A 6,110-nucleotide genomic window follows, 5' to 3' on the forward strand; every position below is an offset into this window, starting at 1 on the left:
TAGATCCAGGAGATCAGTATCTGTTTAATAGGAATTTCAGCTGTAAAAAGTATGCACATATTATGAAGCATCTACACTAATAAAAGAGAAAGATGCAAATTGACCATACCTTCATCATGCCAAACAGCCAATCAGGAGTGAGTATGCAAATTAACCCAACAAAGAAGGGTTAATTTGCATAGCAGGTGCCGAGCGGCCGGGGGCAGGGCAGGATGCAGGCATTCCGCACAGCCCCAGCTGCTCTGGGCCTCAGGGCAGCGTAGGGAGGTGGAAAGGTGGCTCCAGCCAGGAGTGAAGGTGGAAAGGTGGCTCTGGCCCAGAGCGAAGGCGGAAAGGCGGCTCCGGCCCGGAGCGAAGGTGGTGCTGGCAGCTAGCAGAAGGAAGGTCCATTCTTGCATGAGTCTTCTTGCATCAGTCTACTAGTTAGATAATAAAACAGTAGAATAAACTTTTCTTGGGCTGAAGAAAGCCATCAAATAAGATACACTGGGATCAAGTTTCTGGTAAAATCAAATACTGGTAAAACTTACGAATTCCAAAAGTGAAAAAAAATCAAATTTTCAGATAAAGTAAGCAGGCTTACCCTAATCAAAAAAGATTCAGATTGGTATCTGATTTTTCTTATGCAGCACTGGATATTAAGAAACAGTGAAAAACGCCTTTATCCTACATAATAAAAGGCTAATATGCAAATAGACTGAACGGTGGAATGACTGGTTGCTATGACATTCACTGACCACCAGGGGGCAGACTCTAAATACAGGAGCTGCCCCCTGGTGATCAGTGTGCTCCCACAGGTGGAGCATGCTCAGCCAGAAGCCGGGTTCACGGTTGGCGAGCGCAGTGGCGGTAGCAGGAGCCTCTCCTGCCTCCACAGCAGTTGGACATCCCCCGAGGGCTCCTGGGCTGCAAGAGGGTGCAGGCTGGCCTGAGGAACCCTCCCCCACACCTGGAGTGCACGAATGTCGTGCACCAGGCCTCTACTTCTGATATAAAAGTGTTATGAAGCAAAAACTGTTTTTTAGGAGAAAGGCAAAATATATATATTTGTTCCAAAGTACTGAACTGTTATACTTGGAAACTTAGATAAATGAATATATTGTTGGAAGTACTTATGCAAAATATCAGGATAAAGAATTCTGGACACAAAAAGAGAAAGGTACAGGAATACCTCAGAGATATCATGGGTTTGATTCCAGACCACTGCAATAAAATGACTATCAAAATTAAGCGAGTCATAATTTTTTGCCTTCACTATGTAAAAACACAACATCTTTGAAACAATAAAGTGAAGCACAATGAAACAAGGCAGGCCTGTATCCGTTAACCATTGATGAATAAAACTAAACAACAAACCAAAACCTAATCAAACAGTGAAATTCATGCTTAAATCCAAAATATTGTTAATTTACTTTGAAATCTAACTCTAGAGAAAATATTCCTAATAAAATGAATGAGATGAAAAAATGACAATTAGGAGATGAATTCTAGATGATTTGATAATAAAAAATAGTCTAGCAGATGAGATTGTGATGAAATGGGGGAAATAGAAGAATACTATGAATAGTATACTATTCAAATATTTCTACTTATAGAATTATATGAGTGAATACTTTTTACTTGATATTTTTGAAAGTATATAGGTGAAAGTACATGTTAAAAATTTGAAGAGGCATTTATTAAGAGATGGCAAAAGCTCTCAACTTTCTCCACATGTATTTGAAATGATTAAAATGTATTCTTTTTTAAAAAAAATTTAGACCTATAGTAGCACTGGGCAACAAGAAAGGGTAAATTGGTGTAGCACATTTTGGGAAATTCCATGAAGATAGAAAACAGATGGAATGAGAGGAGCAAAGAAAAAAGAGCAGAGAAAGGGAGAAGTTTTTCTACAGTGGACCTCAGGAAATTACATTTCTGTTAACATTTTCAAAGTTTTGGAGTGGTCTGTGAGTAGTTATCAGAGCAGCTAATTTAAAAACTGTCTGTAGCAGCTGAGGTTCACCCTTCCTCATTTGTACTGAATGATTATCAGCTGGAAATAGTATTTGTCTCTAGGATAGAGTCGTGGCTTCTGTTCTGCAGATAATGAGAAGACTCCTGGTAATTGGGGTTGGAGAGAGTTGCAGAACAGAGCCAGAGAATTCTACCAAGACACAGAGTAGAGGTGAAGGGAAGGGAAAGATAACATGGTCCCACATATGAGAAATGCATTAAAATGTTCTACCTCAAAATTAGAGTCTTCCTGGTATTGGCAATCTTGGGGGTTCCAGCCTACGACCTGCTTTATGACCACATGTTGTAAAATAAAACATGCCTCTTGATATGCTTCCCCAGCTCACATTCATCCTGACATCAGCTCTCTCATTCTGGGAGGTTGCCTTCAGAGAGGGACAGACTGTATTGGAGAAAACTAGGCCAATTAGTTAGCTTCAGAACACCACTCACATTTGCAGTACCAAGGATCATCAGAAAAACAACAATACAAATAAACTATGAACTAAGATAAAAAGTGATGCCTGGAGGATGGGAATGATACAAGCAATAGATAGAACATAATGGTACTTATTTATATTTTTGGTAGGCCATCACTAAGTGTCTATTGACTTAGAAAAGAAATATAGCCAGGCTATTATGGCTCAGTGGTTGAGTGTTGAACTATGTGAACCAGGAGATCAAGGTTCAAGTCAAGGTCAGGGCACATGCCCAGGTTTTATGCTTGATCCCCAGTAGGGGGCGTGCCGATCGATGATTCTCGCTCATCGATGTTTCTATCTCTCCCTCTTCCTCTCCTTGAAATCAGTAAAAACATATTTTTAAAAAACATATTTTATAAAAATTAAATATAAATGGTTTTGAAATATAAACATTCTCAAATTTACTCATTGTAAAATAAAATAAAATTTAAACTAAAAATGGATGGGTTTTTTTAGAATAAACAGTTTGATAATAGATGGTAATAGTGAGGAAACCAATACTGTATCATAAATGTAATTTGTATCTTCAGAGAGATATGAGGATAAAATAGCTTAAAAAATAAGTCAGACTGTCCTGAAGCAATCAGCAGAGTTGTCAGGAGCAAAAATATGATTGCTAACATTTTTTTAAAAGGAAGAGCTAAAAGCTGAGTTAATGATTTAGAAAGAAAGTGGGGGAAACATCCTATAATCTAAGGATTAAAAAGTGGATGTAAAAAATGTGAGCAAATGTTTAAGAGACATGAGGCATGGAACCAGGTATTTCCATTTTCAGAGTTGATTAGAGAAGGGGAGAGAATGAGCAAAGAAATAGTAGAGCACAATGCCTAGATGCAAGGGAGTGTTATATAAACATTTGAAAAGATGAGTGAGATCATTATGTGCCATGTGAAAAAATGGTCAAGATATATTAAAACAAGAAGCAAGAACAGTCTATTTGTGGTCAGAAATATATGTATGTTCAAATATGCACAAGAAAGAGGAAAGGACATGAAATTTTAATATGATTTTCTTAAAACAATGTTTTATAAGGAGCATATTTTTATTTAAAAAATTAAGCACTAAAAGTTATGTTGGAGAGAAGGAGAGATGAGCAACATGAGGGTAGCAGTCGTTACCTAAAGTGGTAGCACTTTAATTTACATATAGTCTCCTCTAGTTTTATTTGTGATATACTTTTCTTTTATTATTTTCTTAGCAATCATCTCCTTCACTCATTATTTCTAGGCTCTCACAGAAGTGTATTTTCACATACTTCTCTTAAACTTTTTTACTCAGAATATCAGGGTAGGTTTTGGTTAGTTCTTTCATTGCATGTAGATTTTATGAGAGATGATATATATATATGGAGAATACCTTAAAGTAAGGATACTTTCTAGGTGTTGCTTTATTAATAAAGAGTAATATCAACCCAACATCTTTTGTGGAATGGGCCAGGATATAAATAAATTAAAATAATAAGTAGCAAAGGGAAAAATAAGGAGAATGATATATTCAAGATTTTGAGGGATATAATGATGGGATTTTTTTGGGTTGAGAGTAGAAATTGCTCAATATCAGAATAGTAACATGTAATGTAATCACCTGGATTAACTGAAAGGCCCCATCCCTTTTTGTGAGGAGATGGATATGATCCTTGATCTCAATATGCCACATCTACTATAAACTTCTGAATCCTCCACCATCATTCAGGATGCATCTCTAATGGTTGAAGAAGTGGTGGAGGACAACATGGAGAGAGTGCCTGAGGATCCTTGCCTGGGACAATTTATGGGAAGAAAAATCTTACAGGTATTCTTCTTCTTATGTATTTTACCTGGTTGCTGTGTTTTGGTTGGATAAAATAATTCTGTGGGGAGTGGCTAGTGGAGGGTGGCGTGGGAGATGGGAAAGTTGGGGTGGAGCTATCTTCTTTTGTAAGGGTGGTAAAAAAAGTAGGAAAGAATATTAGCATCTTTTTGTATTTCTTTTTCTGCTCTTGCACAACTTTGCTTCACAATATAGGAAGTTGTCTCGGAGTTCTTGAATCATAGACTCACTTCTATGGTAATCAGATTCACCAGGAACATTTAGGTACATAGCATGATGACATAATAGTATTAGTTAGCAGCGACTTTTAGAAACCAATGAAAATGTTTAGATGTGAAAACTGTATTGAATTTTAAATATTGTAGTATATGTTTAAACCTCTTACTTGTAATTGATGATTTCTTTGGCTATTTAACCATTTAACACTGACTTCTCAGGCGTGAAAATGTTTTACACTGCTAGCAGTTAAATTGTTGATTAATTGGAACTCTTAAGTCTTACATTCTTGATTTTTCCCTAGAATAGCAGAGACTTAAGTGCCAAGAGTTCAGTGAATGGCTTCTAAGATAGCTCTAGTCTTAGTGCAGCTTAAAAATATTGCACAAAGATTTTTTTTTCTTCAAACCATATAGTAGGGAATTTCATAGAGATTTTCTAGATATTTACTTATTGAGGTTTTAGAAATGCTATTTTCAGTTGTACTCCTGACAATTTATAATTCTGTTTTGCTTTTTAAGTGATAATATAAGAAATATGCATGAGTATGTGGGGGGAAGTTGTTTTTGAAAAACTTGGAGCAGTGGGAACTTATACCTGTAACAACTCAATTAGAGGATATGAACAAAGATATGTCAATAAAATTGGTCAAGCGAGAGTTTTATTTTTTCTTTCAGTGAAAATAAGTGTTATTAGATAATTTTGTATCATTTTTCTCTCTTTTTTCCCCCCTCTAGCTTGGTTACAATGAAAAGACCTCTTTTATCTCATCTTGTCTTCCAATTCATTTTTTATCAAGAAATTCTCATTGAAGACTCCTTGAGAAGAGTCTGTTTTGAAGAAGGAAAGGGAAATACTGTTGAGACAAGAAGGCAAACAGAGCAAAAAAGTGATAGAAACATATATTTTTTATTGTGTGCCAATAGGACTTCACAGAATGAACATGGAGAGCTGAGAAGGAAGAAAATTAAGAAATGACCGAATTTCGTGGGTCCTGATGGAAAAATGTTGGCCGTCTACTAAAGCAGAAAGGCAGTTGATGCTTTAGTTCCAGGATTCTCTGTCTGCTGTGTGTAGTTATCATAAACTGTTTTCACTTTCATAATCAATCCTTTGTCCTCTGAGAGTGATGGTACTCTTGCCTCTTTTTGAGCAGTACTTCAAAAGATGAATGAAAATACAGTCTGCCAAAACCTAAAAAGTACATTTATTTATCATAGAACTTTGCAAGGTACCCCTCTTGTTTTTAAAATTCTGTAGAGCTCAAAACCAACCACTCATTGTAGAGTTTTTTTAAATCAATAAATATATTTTCAAGATGAAGTATGATAATATTCTGGTCAGTTTTCTTCAATTTGATATCTATAGAAAGCTTGATAAAACAGGTTTTAATTTTTACATTTAAAAATTGTGCTATTTCTGATGTTTAGTTATATTATTTTCTGTTTTGTTGAGATGTTAAATGATCATATTTTACTGTATATGACAAAAAATTTTTAAAATAGTAAAATATGTTGTAATGAGATATGCATATTAATTTTCTACTTAATATTGTTTGTTTTTGGTATAAATCCTGATCCTAAATGACAAATTTATCTCAAATATTGG

The 6,110-nt window shown here is 35.5% G+C and overlaps 1 long non-coding RNA gene across 1 annotated transcript in view; it reads left to right on the forward strand.

Annotated features, from left to right (window-relative positions):
• The window catches only part of LOC107182181, a 34,152-nt gene extending 28,327 nt beyond the window's left edge, over positions 1 to 5,825 (forward strand). The window contains exons 2-3 of the long non-coding RNA XR_001512905.1: positions 4,170 to 4,268; positions 5,240 to 5,825. This is a non-coding gene — a long non-coding RNA (uncharacterized LOC107182181). The remainder of the gene's footprint in view (positions 1 to 4,169; positions 4,269 to 5,239) is intronic.
• The last annotated feature ends 285 nt before the right edge of the window (positions 5,826 to 6,110 follow it).

The sequence above is a fragment of the Myotis davidii genome, unplaced genomic scaffold, assembly GCF_000327345.1.
Source record: "Myotis davidii unplaced genomic scaffold, ASM32734v1 scaffold32, whole genome shotgun sequence".
Lineage (NCBI taxonomy): Eukaryota > Metazoa > Chordata > Mammalia > Chiroptera > Vespertilionidae > Myotis > Myotis davidii.